We start from the raw sequence: 16,898 nt of genomic DNA, 5'->3' as shown, positions 1-16,898 counted from the left end.
CAGCTCTAGTTTGGGGGCTGCCGCAGTGGGGTAGAGAGGGCACATCCATTGCATTAGAAAGGTAAGACTACTGACATTAAAATATGAGTTGTGTGCTTTTATTTGTAGAACCAAAAAAGTTAATTATTATTAAGGCATTTTTATATAGAGCTTTTATCCAAAGTGCTTTACAATAGTTAGCTAACGGTACAAACAACATTTGGAAAGATCATTAAGTGCTCCCCTGAAACCCCCAGCCATTTTCAAGTGGTCCAGGAAAAAAAAAGTTTGAGAACCACGGATCTAGATTAAGCCTATTCTTTGTTGCATTTTCTTTGAGATCAATCTCTTCTCTACTTTAAGCTGTTCATACCAGCAGCCAATAAAAAACTCCTCCCCGGCAATGTTCCCCTGGAGCCAGTAAGATTTATAAAGTCAGATTAGCTTGTCGCAGTTATAATATAGCCCGGGGCAGGGGGGGGGGAGAGGGGGGAAGAAGATTCAAAATGTTCTTAAAAGACCTTAAGTGAATAGTACAGTGAAGAACAAATATTTCAAACTATACATGTCTGTTCGTCTATTTATATTACATCAGGATAATTTAATTTTATAGGATTTTCATAAGAAAAAAAATATAAAATGTGCTTTTAAGGATTACATTTTTAACTTATGGTTATCATGCAGCATTTCTCTAAATAAAGTAGCTAAAGTTAAGATTGAAAATAAATAGGCACAATACATTCATAACTCTGGATCCTAGCCTCCCATAGTAGGGGGAATTTTACTTTTGGATCCAGAATTCATGATGTGGGCTTCTGTCCACAAATGAGTCAAACCAAATCCAAGCAATGCCTCCGCTAATCCAGAGCTAGCATTTAGGGAAGTTTGGATTCAGATCAGATTACAGATACAAACTTTGAGACTCAGGCCGATGTCCAACTTGTGTGTCAGCCTCCCACGAACCACTTTAAAAATATATTCCAGAATGTCTAGCACAATATTATAAATAAATATAAATATGAATCAAAGGGCCAGGATCTTACTAATAGGGATACAATGTATTCTAAAGCAGATGTTTTTCTTTCTTTATCCAGCAGATAAAAGCAAATGACATTTTAAAAAGACCACTTCCATGAGACTGGTTTAACAGTCATTTTTTTTTACTGTATAATCACAAAGCTTGCTTTTAATGAGAAATTGCTTGATTTGACTGAAAGAAATCACTTTAAAGAGATGTTCTATTTGTCTTTTGAATAATTTAGTTAACATACATTTGAGACAGACAATCACAGTTCCAGAGACACTGAGTTCCCATTCAAAAATTTCAGTATACTGGTATGCATGAAAGGCCAACAAGGACAGGAACTCCTAAATTGCCAAAATCAGGCAGCAGAAGCTTCTAGCATATGAGGAGGAAACAAACTCGTGTATTCAAAATTTATCCTGACACTATTCAGAGGCTCAGGGAACAACAACATTGTTCTTTCTTTTATTATTCTTTCTTCATTTGACTAGTCTTGGATTAATCATATGAAATATTATAGAATGTAGAGACCTTCAAATTTATCTTAAAATAATTGCCCTAGATAGACAATTGTTGGGCCTGTATTCTCCCTTGCTCCCAGGATACACTTCTTCACTGGCTGAAGTTACAACTATATTAACATTCACTAACTATAAACTTTATACCAAAGGGGAAAAGGCTGCAAATTGCAGTTCTGACAGTAGATTATAATTGGGAAGGGTGCATGAGGGTGAAATTATGGTAAAGGCAATGATCAAATTAACAGTCATCTAAATCCTCACATTAATTTACAAAGAGAGAGGGAGTTTAGATCAGGCATAACATCCTATGTGACATCATCTTACCTACAGGAAATCTTTCTATGCATGCATTCAAGGGCTGGATTCCACTGGATTTTGGTGTGGAGGCTGGAGCTGGGGACTCATTGGTTTCCATGGCATTATCCAAGCTGGTCTCAAGGATATCCACGCAGACATCCCATCCAATAAACTTCCACCTAAAATTATTTGAAAATAAAGAACAAAGTTAGAAGAAAGAAGCCACAGATGACGTCTTTCCGGGTAGAGATTAAGATATTACTCTTAACATCCTCTTCAGGCACATTCCATATGGAAACAAACAACAGCATATGTATTAGTATCTTGTATAGACCTGGGTCCATTTCCCTCTTTTTTGCTGTTTTACAGCGAGCATCACAGAGCCTGTAAGCACATCAGACTCATACAAATGTGATTACAACTTTATGGAACAATTCCACTTCATTGGAATAAACAGAATAGTTCATCCAAGAAGTGTCAGTATTTTATACTTCCACATAAGGAGTCACTCACCCTGTGGAGAGAGCCAAATTCCATTTTTAATTATGGTCCATGGGCTAATTTATAACTTTAGGATTCCATATTCCCCTCAGTCCACAGCAATGATGTCAATAGGAGGTCTGTACAAAGATCCAGGGTAGAATCTCTTTTTATATATGTTGGAATTATTATTAATATTTGAAATTATTAATATTGACATTGGAAACCAAACATTAAATTAATATTAAATTCCTTTATTATATCCAAAGGCCAAATGGTATTTATACAATTGCTCTAAATATGCCTAAAAAGCCTAAAAAATAGCAATTTACTACATCCAAACAACAAAACAGTTACAAGCATTTGATCAAGATACTTACAAACAGGCTAAATCCAGGGGTGCTTAGACTGATATCGGTTGGCTCCAACATGGTCAGGAAGGTATTAGCAATGAACCCTTTAAGACTTTACTTTTTATATCCTTTAAGAAACAAGCAATGTCATTGCCAACTACTGACTCAGCTAAAACCCAACTGGAAACAATTCACCCTTATTTCCAATATTAATCCACATAGGATTTACAGCCTTCTTTCTTCCCAAAGCCTTTTCTTTCTTATCGTCTCCCCTCCACACCTTGCTTACTAGCAGAACAGTGGGAGGATTTGGGCTTGTTTCTTTGTGTCTTGTTTGTGTTGTGTCTTGGTACTGCAGCTCTTTATTTTATTAGTTACTTTTGAAACCATATATCCTTCCCACACTACAAGTAATACTAATTATTCTGAGTCTTCTTACTTGCTGATTGGGACCTTCTTTACAACACACACACACACACACACACACTTTTAATTTTATACTTATCCTACAATATAGTAACAAACTCAATGGGGAAATATGGTCCCTTTTTGGACACTGCTATTCCTGTCCCTTGTTTATCTTCCTTCCCCATCTTCCTCTCTCTGATTCTCTCTCTTCTTTGTCTTTGTGTGACTCCTCTGTTCTTTCTTCTGTATTTCCTTCCTTGCTGCAACTCCCAGTTCCTAATCTCTCACCCCATTCCAGCCACTAAAACAATTAGCAATTAAATAATGCTCAGAGTCAAGTGTTATCAATAGGCTTTAAAGCTGATACATCAGTGAAATTAATGTGGGATGGGGGAGTTCATACGTTTTAGGGTAACTATTTCAGGCTGGCTGCAGACTCAGGAAGACAACATTACAACAATTACATTCCATTCATATTTGGATGGTTTCCTTCCAAACTGTTATGGATAGAGTCTTACTCCTTGTTCTTTAAAAATGAAATCTTAGATTCTGCAGAAACTGAATTTTTATGGAGGCCACATATGTACATCAAGTGAGCTGGACTTAGGTCATAGCCTCAGGTGAGATCCTGTCCCACTGAAATCAAATGGGAATCATAGAATATCAGGGTTGGAAGGGACCTCCGGAGATCATCTAGTCCAGTGGTTCTCAAAGCCAGTCTGCTGCTTGTTCAGGGAAAGCCCCTGGTGCGCCGGACCGGTTTGTTTACCTGTCGTGTCTGCAGGTTCAGCCGACTGTGGCTCCCACTGGCTGCAGTTCGCCGCTCCAGGCCAATGGGGGCTGCAGGAAGGGCAGCCAGCACATCCCTTGGCCCGCGCCGCTTCCCACAGCCCCTATTGGCTTGGAGCGGCAAACCGCGGCCAGTAGGAGCCATGATCGGCTGAACCTGAGTACGGTAAACAAACTGATCCGGCCCAGCATGGGCTTTCCCTGAACAAGCAGCAGACTAGCTTTGAGAACCACTGGTCTAGTCCAAACCCCTGCTCAAAGCCGGACCAATCCCTAATTTTTGGCCCAGATCCCTAAGTGGCCCCCTCAGGGATTGAAGTCACAACCCTGGGTTTAGCAGGCCAATGCTCAAACCACTGAGCTAGTTTTGCCTTAAATGGATGCACGGTTTCACCCCAGGTGCATGCCATCCCTGCTTTGCATGGTAGTAAAGATCCTTAACACAGATTGGTGTATGTGATACTGAAAAGCTATGATCTGTAATAGTTATGAAAAAGCATGATCTTTCATGGATATATTCGTCATTACATTATAGTAGGATTAACTATTAACACAAAGAATGTTATCCATTTTACACCTGTCACAGATGACAAAAAATGCATATATGAGCAATGAAAGCCATTCATTGATCTCTGAAACCCAACTACTCTAGGGAGCGTTACAAGTCCATGTGCTGTTGCTTTTCATTTCATATTTAGTTGTGTGTGTGTGTGTGTGTGTCTGTGTACAAACACATATTTCCATATCTAGACAACTCCCTCTTGACATGTCTGAGATAACAGTTAATTCTATCAAGTGTCAATAAATTGGCTCATAATCAAAACATTTTATTTATACCTCAAGGAGAAAAATTGCCCCAGTTCAATTTTAAGAGTATAACATAGAAAAAGATGTTTTGATTCTAAATCTGCTTTTGTACCTGTCAAGGTTCCTTCCCCACTCTGAACGCTAGGGTACAGATGTGGGGACCTGCATGAAAACCTCCTAAGCTTATCTTTACCAGCTTAGGTCAAAAACTTCCCCAGGGTACAAAATATTCCACCCTTTGTCCTTGGATTGGCCACTACCACCACCAAACAAATACTGGTTACTGGGGAAGAGCTGTTTGGAAACGTCTTTCCCCCCCAAATACTTCCCAAAACCTTGCACCCTACTTCCTGGACAAGGTTTGGTAAAAAGCCTCAGCAATTTGCCTAGGTGACTACAGACCCAGATCCTTGGATCTTAAGAACAATGAACAATCCTCCCAACACTTGCACCCCCCCTTTCCTGGGAAATGTTGGATAAAAAGCCTCACCAATTTGCATAGGTGACCACAGACCCAAACCCTTGGATCTGAGAACAATGAAAAAGCATTCAGTTTTCTTACAAGAAGACTTTTAATAGAAATAGGAGTAAATAGAAGTAAAGAAATCCCCTCTGTAAAATCAGGATGGTAGATACCTTACAGGGTAATTAGATTCAAAACATAGAGAATCCCTCTAGGCAAAACCTTAAATTACAAAAAAGAGACACAGACAGAAATAGTTATTCTATTCAGCACAATTCTTTTCTCAGCCATTTAAAGAAATCATAATCTAACACATACCTAGCTAGATTACTTACTAAAAGTTCTAAGACTCCATTCCTGGTCTATCCCCGGCAAAAACAGCATACAGACAGACAGAGACCCTTTGTTTCTCTCCCTCCTCCCAGCTTTTGAAAGTATCTTGTCTCCTCATTGGTCATTTTGGTCAGGTGCCAGCGAGGTTACCTTTAGCTTCTTAACCCTTTACAGGTGAGAGGAGTTTTCCTCTGGCCAGGAGGGATTTTAAAGGGGTTTACCCTTCCCTTTATATTTATGACAGTACCTAATCAAATGATACCCCTTTTTGGAGGCGGAGGGAAGGGGAGAGGAGTTGCTCCCTGCCATCACATAGGTGGGTGATCCAGATCAGGTGAATCAACAGTTTAATGTAGAAAGGGCTGGTATGCGAAATTTTCCCTGCCAAGGAGGGCAGTGGCCATAGCATAGGAGAGAGCAGGGCCATGTGCAGAGTGGCTAGGTGTGCCTTCACACCCACTGTACATAGTGGAAGGGGTCTCTACACACAGAACAATACAGAAACTGGGGATGGGATAGAGACAAGTTGGGAAAGGAGTCAAAGAAGCCAAACGTTACATAGATTAAGTGGTCACCAGCATGCTACCCAAACATGAGGAAGGATAGTCTTGTGACCAAAAGCCTTGGAGTGGCACTCAGGAGAGCTGGGTACAACTTCTGGTTCTGCTAAAGAGCCCAGGGCACATGACTTTCTCCACGTGTGCCTCAGTTTCCCCATAATTAAGTGGGAGATAATAGATCTGGACAAATAATGATTTTTTTGCCTAAATATTGTTTGGGGCTGAATAAAAAAATACTTTTGGCAAATTAAAAAAGTTAAATCATCACTTTGGGTCAAACACAAAACTTACTTTGACCAGAAACAAGACATTTATTGATCATTTTAACATTTTAAAAAACTTTAAAATGAAAAGTCATTTTGAATAAAAAAAATCATTTGTTTGTTTTGAAAAGGTCAGAATGATGTTATCTCACCCAAAATGAAACTTTTGATTTTTTTAAAGGCTGTTGGGTATTTTGTTTTGTCTTTTTGACGGAAAGAATTCCACAAAATCAACACAAATTTGTGTAACGTTTCAGTGTTGCTGAATCTGCAGCTTTTATTGAAAAAAACTTTTGTTCAAAAAATTTGCCGAGCTCTAGGTAATAATACGTCCCTACCTCTTAGGAGTAGTACAAGGATAAATTCATTAATGTTTGTTAGTGCTCGGATACTATGTGTTCAGCAGAAATTATGTGACTCTACCCTTAGGCTGGAGTACATCCCCCACATCCCCACACATACTGCCATTCCCTGATGCTCCATAATAGAGACTGATTACTAGGTGAGGTATATAGGAAGTGATTTCACCAACTATGCATTATGACTTTCCACATTTCAGAGACTTTCACTGAGTTTTTGTGAGCAGAATCAGGCCATTTAGTCTGAGAAATTCTTAACACTTACAAGTGTTAAAATACTTTGCACATTATGGAACAAGCATCCAATCCCTTTTTATGAGTAATTTAAACATGTATTACTGAACAGTGCAGAGAAAACCAAGCTGATGACAAACAAACATGATGGGATCAGCTCACATATCACTGTCAGTGGACAAGAGCTGGAGACAGTGAAACAGTTCATATGAAGACCTCCTGATGACAGTGAAGAAGTGCAAGCTGAAGTGGTATGGCCACGTGACAAGATCATCTGGCCTATCCAAGATCATCCTCCAAGGGGATGAGACAGGGGAAGAGAAGAAGAGGTAGACAGAAGAAGTGATGGATTGACAACATAAAAGAGTGTACAGGAATGGACTTCGCGGAGACTCAAGCACTAACACACAATCATCGGGGTGGAGACAATTGGTTGATTGCTCATCAATGATGGTGCCCCAACCACCAATGCGGTTATGGGAGTGATGATGATAATGATTACTGAACTATTTACTTGCATAGGGTTGTATTAATAAATATGGTACCAAATTCTTTCTTCATGTTCCTAGGGGTAGGCCTAAATTTTAAAGAGTAACTGTTGATCTTGATTGCCCAAAATGAGACACCTTAAAGGGACTTGATTTTCAGGGTGAATGTGCTCATCAGGCATCTCAGTTTTGGCACCCAAATGCTGGGGGACTGAAATTACTAGTCACTGTTGAAAATTTAGTCAGTAATATCTAAATGTAAAGGACAAATATTTTCAAAAGGTTAGATTTTGAATTCTTCGCTTATACTGATGAACACGAGTAGTTACATATGAGAAGTTCTATTGAAGTTCATCTGTGCAGCAGCCAGAGCTTTTCCATGACCAGTCCAAGAGTGTGGAATGAGCTTCCACAAGGACTAAGAGCCACCATAGACTTTCTAAAAAAAGGAGTACTTGTGGCACCTCAGAGACTAACAAATTTATTTGAGCATAAGCTTTCGTGAGCTACAGCTCACTTCATTGGATGCATGCAGTGGAAAATACAGTGGGCAGATTTTATACACACAGAGAACATGAAACACCCGATATCACTCGTTACAGTGTGTATGGTAACACCCATTGTTTCATGTTCTCTGTGTATATAAATCTCCCCACTGTATTTTCCACTGCATGCATCCAATGAAGTGAGCTGTAGCTCAAGAAAGCTTATGCTCAAATAAATTCATTAGTCTCTAAGGTGCCACAAGTACTCCTTTTCTTTTTGCGGATACAGACTAACACGGCTGCTACTCTGAAACCTGTCATTAAACATAGATCTTCTGAACTTCTATTGCAGGTTCAAGATACATTTCTTCAACTTTGCCTTCTCTAATATAAATAGGCTTGAAAGGTTTAGATTTTTATTGGTAACTGTAGATTTCATTCTACACCCACAAACTGATGAAAAATATTTCCATTAATCAGAATTGAAATTTGCAGATAGGCAAGGTAAGAAAAATGCTGGTTGAGAGCATATTGGAGTTTGATTTAAGGGTATTTACTTTATATATATTTTGCCATGTGATGTTGGCAATTTGTGTTTGATCAGTTATAAAACTATCTTTTTGAATCTCCACGTATACTCTTGCTAAATAATTATTGTCTGTTCCGCCCCTTCCCATTCTCTGACCCCCTCCATAATATCCCACAACTGTGAACATTTAACTAGCTAAAAATAAAAAGAAAGTGATTAAAATAAACATTGATATTATCGGTCAAAATTATTTTAAAAAATTGAAATCTGTCAAATCTAAATATATGCAGTGTAGCTGTAGCCGTGTCAGTCCCAGGATAGGTGTACCTTTCCAAGACCTGAAGAAGAGCTCTGTATGGCTTCAAAGCTTGTTTCTCTTACCAACAGAAGTTGTTTCAATAAAAGATATTACCTCACCCACCTTCTCTCTCTAAACCTAATATAAACATACAGTACACTATACATAATATGATTAAAAAACTGTTCAAACAATTTTCCCCTGAGGAAAGAATGAGAGAAAGAATGAATTACATCTAACAGCTGCTAGGCAGGGCACTTAATATGATTTTGGAAGATACTCAGATCTCATGGTGACAAGGTTGGTGTAACGGGGTGGCACCCACCTCTTGCAAGCACCACCTGGCCGAGTGTGTGTGTGCCTGAACTTTTTTAGTCTGCGGTGACCTCTGTTGGTGGTTTTTCAGGTGATTTTCAGTGATTCAGCCTTCCAGCCAAGTCGCTCACACAGTCTGTGTGTGAAACATCCAGACCCCTTCCGGGGTATACAATCCACCAAGGGCCTATTCCAGTACCCCTCCGTGGTGTCTCTGTAGCCCTCCCCAGGTTCAGTCTTTAAATAGTCCTGGCCCTGGCATGGGGCCATACCCCCAGAACTTCCTCCCTGGAGAGACTGCTCTTCTGGGCTCAGTCCTTAATCAGGCCTGTAGCCCCTTCTTTCAAATAGTCCCTCACCCTGGCATGGTGCCCCCCAGTGCTTCCTCCCTGGAGACTCTTCACCCTTTCTAGGCCTTTATGGTCCCAGATGTTCTTCTATCTTCAGCCCCAGCAGCCAGCCAGGAGCTCCCTCTTGTTTCCCCAGTCCCTTCCAGCAACTGTCTTGGGCTCAGTTCCAGCTGCCAGTCAGGAGCTCCCTCTTGCTCCTGTGGTCCCTACCAGCAACTGATCTGTCTGTGGTCTTTCTGCTCCTTCAGCCAGCTAGGAACACAGTCCTCACTCCTCCAGCTCTAGGCAGCAACTCTCTTGAGCTCTGCAGCTCCTTTTATATGAGGCTGCTGGGCCCTGATTGGCTGCTCCTCTCAGCCTCTCTCCAATTAGCAGCTTCCCCCTAGGCAGCTTGGAGGACTTCTTTTCTGTTCCTTTCTGGGACAGGGTGTGGTAGAACCCTGAAGCCTCCAACAGGGGGCCTCTGGGCCTAGTCCACCCCCTTACAGGTGGTATAAGAACCTAAATAGAATGGAATTACTAGTATGAGTAACTGTTCATCAATGAGAGGAAGGGCTTCACAGTCTGGCCCCAAATCTTTAAAGAAGCCACATATTCTATTAACTATAGTGAGTTTAATCAGGACCATTGAGAAATTTTGCCATTGACTTAATTGGAAACAGGACTGAGCCCAGAGACTGTAATGATTCATGCCAGTATTAATTAATTAATCGTGTTTATTACAGTAATGCCTAAGGATCAGCCAGGAAGAAGACCACATTGTACTAGGCACTGTACAAACACAGACTAGAAGATTTTTCTAATTAAATGAGGTTTTTTTAAAAAGGTTACTTTAACACCGTTTTCCTATACTGATGAAAAGAAAGGATTGATTATGATTCTCATATAAAACTAAAGTGCTACTAATGCATAACTATTTGAGACACATACACACTCGCAATACCACAATTGAATGTAGCAAAGAACATTTTTAAATGCTTGGCCTGACCTATGTGGTTACTTATGGTCCCTTCAGTTTATTTTTTTATGCTTTGTAAATATAGACTGGAAAGCAACAACTTTCAGCTTTATAATATTTTAATTGATGAATGTATTTTAAAAAAAGCAAAGAGGATAACAGAATCAACTCAAAGAGAAAATGTGCAATGTACACTTTCATTAAACTGCGTTCTTTGATCTAAAGGTTATTTACATTTGAAGCAAAAATTAAATTATCTATTTTCAACTATTACTATGAAAAATTAGAACTGTATGAAATGTTCACAACAAAACCACAAACTAGATTAGAACCATCCCGTTTTCTTGTAACCTCGAAGCTCTGTTGTGACCCAAATTGAAATGGAATTTCCCTAGGGAATAGCCAATTGGCACAATAGAACCTTTCCAGGCAGTAGAAAGTCTTAAGCATGCCCACTGGCAGCATGCTCAAAGAATGATAGAAATGTGGGGCTAGAAGGGACCTTGAGAGGTTAGCCCCCCATGTGGAGGCAGGACCAAGAATACCTAGATCACCCTTGACAGATGTTTCTCTAACCTGTTTTTAAACATCTCTAATGATGGAGATTCCTCAACCTCCACTGGTAACCTATTCCAGTACTTAACTATACATACAGTTAGGAAGTTTCTCCTAATATCTATAAATCTCCCTTGCTGCAGATTAAGCCCATTACTTCTTGTTCTCCATGTGCACAGTAGGTAGGACAACTGATCACCATCCTCTTTGTACCAGTCAACAATATTTGAAGATTATCAGGACCTCCCTCCATCTTTTTTTCTTAAAATTAAACATACCTAGTTTAAAAAAAAATCTTTCCTCATAGGTCAGGTTTTCTAAATCTTTTGTCATTTTTGTTGCTCTCCTCTGGACTCTTTCCATCTATCCACACCTTTCTTAAAAGTTGGCACCTATAACTGGACACAATATCCCAGCTGAGGCCTCAAATGGAGCAAAATAATTACCTCCAGTGTCTTACATACAACGCTCCTGTTAATGCACTCCAGAATAATAGCTGCCTTTTTCAAAACTGCATCACATTGTTGGCTCATATTCAATTTGTGATGCACTATAACCACCACATCATTCTGCAGTTAAGGTTTCCTAACATTCTTCATTATGAGACCCTGTTTTCAGATGTTCCTAACTTTACTGAACTTAACTGTTGATCTTGAAATTAGGCAGAAGAGTCATCCTAATGTCAGGATGTGCCTTTTGCTATTGCTGTGAAAATCCACCCACCGTGGCCAAATTATAAGCCTCCGAAAACTTCCGTTTGCTTATGTTCAGAAGAGAGGCTTTTAAAGAGAATGGCAGTTAAATTCTCTGAAGAACCCATCTACACTGAGCATGCTCCATCCCCACATAGACCCCACTTGCTGAGTGGAATGAACATGCACCATTCCCTCAAAGCAATGCAGTATGTTCCATCCCGCAGCTGCGGGGGCTGGGCAGGACTTTACCTGCAATTTCTCCTCCCAGCTGCTAGGCACCATTGTGGCACCAGAATTCCCATATGCTCTAAATAGTTCCCCGCTGGCCCACAGGCAGTGTGTAGGAGAAAAAGGTAGCACCCTGATTCACTCAAAAGCAGTGATGCTGCACAGAGAGAGGACAGGCTCAACATGGGACAGGTGGGGCAGGATAGGGGGTGCACACTGAGTGGCAATGTAAGCAAAAGAAATCAAGGATAGGTGTGGGCAGATAGAAGCAGAGGGGGACAAAAATAGGTTCTGGGAGATAGAGGGACAGAAGGATCTGTAACCATTACAGCACACTTCCCTACATAATCTGGAAAAGACCCAGAATTCCCAAATCCCAACACTCCTCTGCTATTAGAAAACAGCTGTTAAACCCATTGGCAAAGTACGCATTTAATTCCACTCTAGTGGCTAATCCATAGAGAGGATAAATAGACTCATAGACTCATAGACTTTAAGGTCAGAACGGACTATTATGATTTTCTAGTCTGACCTCCTGCACAATGCAGGCCACAGAATCTCACCCACGCACTCCTGTAACAAACCCCTAACCTATGTCTGAGCTATTGAAGTCCTCAAATTGTGGTTTAAAGACTTCAAGGTGCAGAGAATCCTCCAGCAAGCGACCCGTGCCCTGTGCTGCAGAGGCAAAAAACCTCCAGGGCCTCTTCCAATCTGCCCTGGAGGAAAATTCCTTCCCAACCCCAAATATGGCAATCAGCTAAACCCTGAGCATGTGGGCAAAACTCACCATCCAGACACCCAGGAAAGAATTCTCTGTAGTAACTCAGATCCCACCTCATCTAACATCCCCTCACAGGCCATTGGGCATATTTACTGCTAATAGTTAAAGATCAATTAATTGCCAAAATTAGGCTATCCCATCATACCATCCCCTCCATAAACTTATCAAGCTTAGTCTTGAAGCTAGATATGTCTTTTGCCCCCACTGCTCCCCTTGGAAGGCTGTTCCAGAACTTCACTCCTCTGATGGCTAGAAACCTTCATCTAATTTCAAGTCTAAACTTCCCAATGGCCAGTTTATATCTATTTGTTCTTGTGTCCACATTGGTACTGAGCTTAAATAATTCCTCTCTCTCCCTGGTATTCATCCCTCTGATATATTTATAGAGAGCAATCATATCTCCTCTCAGGCTTCTTTTGGTTAGGCTAAACAAGCCAAGGTCTTTGAGTATCCTTTCATAAGACAGGCTTTCCATTCCTCGGATCATCCTAGTAGCCCTTCTCTGTACCTGTTCCAGTTTGAATTCATCCTTCTTAAACACGGGAGACCAGAACTGCACACAGTATTCCAGATGAGGTCTCACCAGTGCCTTGCATAAGGGCACTAACACCTGCTTATCTTCTGGAAATACCTTGCCTGATGCATCCCAAGTCCTCATTAGCTTTTTTAATGGCCATATCACATTGGTGGCTCATAGTCATCCTGTGATCAAGCAATACTCCGAGGTCCTTCTCCTCCTCTGTTACTTCCAACTGATGCGTCCCCAGCTTATAACAAAAATTATTATTATTAATCCCTAAATGCATGACCTTGCACTTTTCACTATTAAGTTTCATCCTATTACTATTACTCCAGTTTACAAGGTCATCCAGATCTTCCTGTATGATATCCCGGTCCTTCTCTGTATTGGCAATACCTCCCAGCTTTGTGTCACCTGCAAACTTTATTAGCACATTCCCACTTTTTGCGCCAAGGTCATTAATAAAAAGATTAAATAAGATTGGTCCCCAAACTGATCCCTGAGGAACTCCACTAGTAACCTCCCTCCAGCCTGATAATTCACCTTTCAGTATGAGCCGTTGTAGTCTCCACTTTAACCAATTCCTTATCCACCTTTCAATTTTCATATTGATCCTCATCTTTTCCAATTTAATAATCTAATAATTCCCCATGTGGAACCATATCAAATGCCTTATTGAAATCGAGATAAATTAGATCCACTATGTTTCCTTTGTCTAAAAAATCTGTTACCCTCTCAAAGAAGGAGATCAGGTTGGTTTGGCACGATCTACCTTTTGTAAAACCACGTTGTATTTAGTCCCAATTATCATTGACCTCAATGTCCTTAGCTACTTTCTCCTTCAAAATTTTTTCCAAGACCTTGCATAGTACATATGTCAAACCAACAGGCCTGTAGTTACTTGGATCACATTTTTTTCCTTTCTTAAAAATAGGAATGGTGTTAACAATCCTCCAGTCATACGGTACAACCCCTGAGTTTACAGATTCATTAAAAATTCTTGCTAATGGGCTTGCAATTTCATGTGCCAATTCCTTTAATATTCTTGGATGAAGATTATCTGGGCCCCCCGATTTAGTTCCATTAAGCTGTTCGAGTTTGGCTTCTACCTCGGATGTGGTAATCTACCTCCATATCCTCATTCCCATTTGTCATCCTACCATTATCTCTAAGCTTCTCATTAGCCTCATTAAAGACTGAGGCAAAGTATTTGTTTAGATATTGGGCCATGCCTAAATTATCCTTAACCTCCACTCCATCCTCAGTGTTTAGCGGTCCCACTTCTTCTTTCTTTGTTTTCTTCTTATTTATATGGCTATAGAACCTGTTACTATTGGTTTTAATTCCCTTTGCAAGGTCCAACTCTACACCGCTTTTGGCCTTTCTCACTTCATCTCTACATGTTCTGACCTCAATAAGGTAGCTTTCCTTGCTGATCCCTCCCATCTTCCACTCCCTGTATGCTTTCTGCTTTTTCTTAATCACCTCTCTGAGATGCTTGCTCATCCATCTTGGTCTACAACTCCTGCCTATGAATTTCCCACCCTTTTTTGGAATGCAGGCTTCTGATAGTTTCTGCAACTTTGACTTAAAGTAATTCCAGGCCTCCTCCACCTTTAGATCCACAAGTTCTTCAATCCAATCCACTTCCCTAACCAATTTCCTTAATTTTTTAAAGTTAGCCCTTTTGAAATAAAAAACCCTAGTCACAGATCTATTTTTGTTTATCCTTCCATTTAGTTTGAACTGAATTAGCTCATGATTGCTCAAACCAAGGTTGTCCCCTACAACCATTTCTTCTATGAGATCCTCACTACTCCCCAAAAGCAAATCTAAAATGGCATCCCCTGTTGTTGGTTCAGCAACTACTTGGTGAAGGAATCCATCAGCTATCACATCCAGGAAAATCCGAGCCCTATTATTATTACTAGCACTTGTCCTCCAGTCTATATCTGGGAACTTAAAGTCTCCCATGATCATGCAGTTCCCATTAGTATTTACTTCATTAAAAACATTAAAGAGGGCTCTATCCATATTCAAATTCGATCCTGGTGGTCTATAGCACACTGCAAGCACTATCCTAGGGGAGGCTCTGGTAGCTTTCTTCACCAATATGATTTTTGCCCAGACAGATTCAGTCTTATCCATTTCATCACTTCTTATTTCTTTACAGTCTACCTCATCATTGATATACAATGCTACTCTACCACCTTTGCCTTTATTTCTGTCTTTCCTAAACAGCACATACCCTTCAATAGCTGTAGTCCAGTCATGACTACTATTCCACCATGTTTCTGTTATCCCTATAATATCTGGTTTCACTTCCTCCATCAGTAGCTCTAGTTCCTCCATTTTGTTATGTAGGCTCCTTGCATTAGTGTACAAACATCCTAATTTTTGCTGTTTGGCTTCGCTCACATTCTTTACCTGATTAGGCACAGACATTCTACCGCCAGTATCACCTATTAGACTGGTATCTACACTACCCTTCCTCTTTATGTCCATTCTCCTACCCACGGCTGTATCCTTTCTTACTTCGTTTTCTTCCCTCTCAATGTTAAAATCCAGCGTGGAGATAACCTGGACATCTCCCAACCATCTCCCCCAGATTGCTAGTTTAAAGCTTTCTTAATCAGTTGTGCCAGTCTCCATCCTAGAAGTCTATTTCCCTGCCTATTCAGGTGAAGTCCATCCCAAGAGAACAGTCCTCTGTCCATAAATGCCACCCAGTGGCCATACATCCCAAAGCCCTCCTTATAGCACCACTGCCTGAGCCATCTGTTGAGCATCATAATCTTGTCATACCTTTGTTGCCCTTCTCTTGGAACAGGCAGTATCCCACTGAAGATCACCTGAGCCTCGATTTCCTTAAGTGTCTTCCCTAGGCTGGCATAGTCTCTCTTGATATGTTCCAGCAAGAATCTATCTGTATTATTTGTTCCCACATGAAGGACAAATCAGTGGATTCTTTCCTGCTCCTGTTAGGATCCCCTTCAGCCTCAGGTCCATATCCCGTACCTTAGCTCCTGGCAGACAGCACACCCTTCTGTTCTCTGGTACGGCTCTGGTTACAGGCCTGTCTATTCTTCTCTGTAAGGAGTCCCCAGTCATGTAGACCTGCCTTTTCCTGATGATGGTGCAATTCTAGAATCATAGAATATCAGGGTTGGAAGGGACCTCAGGAGGTCATCTAGTCCAACCCCCTGTTCAAAGCAGGACCGATCCCCAATTAAATCATCCCAGCCAGGGCTTTGTCAAGCCTGACCTTAAAAACTTCTAAGGAAGGAGATTCCACCACCTCCCTAGGAAACGCATTCCAGCATTTCACCACCCTCCTAGTGAAAAAGTTTTTCCTAATATCCAACCTAAATCTCCCCCACTGCAACTTGAGACCATTACTCCTTGTTCTGTCATCTGCTACCACTGAGAACAGTCTAGGGCCATCCTCTTTGGAACCCCCTTTCAGGTAGTTGAAAGTAGCTATCAAATCCCCCCTCATTCTTCTCTTCTGTAGACTAAACATCCCCAGTTCCCTCAGCCTCTCCTCATAACTCATGTGTTCCAGTCCCCTAATCATTTTTGTTGCCCTCCGATGGACTCTTTCCAATTTTTCCACATCCTTCTTGTAGTGTGGGGCCCCAAACTGGACACTGTACTCCGGATGAGGCCTCATCAGTGTCGAATAGAGGGGAACGATCACGTCCCTTGATCTGCTGGCAATGCCCCTACTTATACATCCCAAAATGCCATTGGTCTTCTTGGCAACAAGGGCACACTCTTGACTCATATCCAACTTCTCGTCCACTGTCACCCCTAGGTCCTT

This window comes from Natator depressus, chromosome 1 (assembly GCF_965152275.1).
Source record: "Natator depressus isolate rNatDep1 chromosome 1, rNatDep2.hap1, whole genome shotgun sequence".
NCBI classification, from domain to species: Eukaryota; Metazoa; Chordata; order Testudines; family Cheloniidae; genus Natator; species Natator depressus.
Note: the sequence above shows the minus strand (reverse complement) of the source record.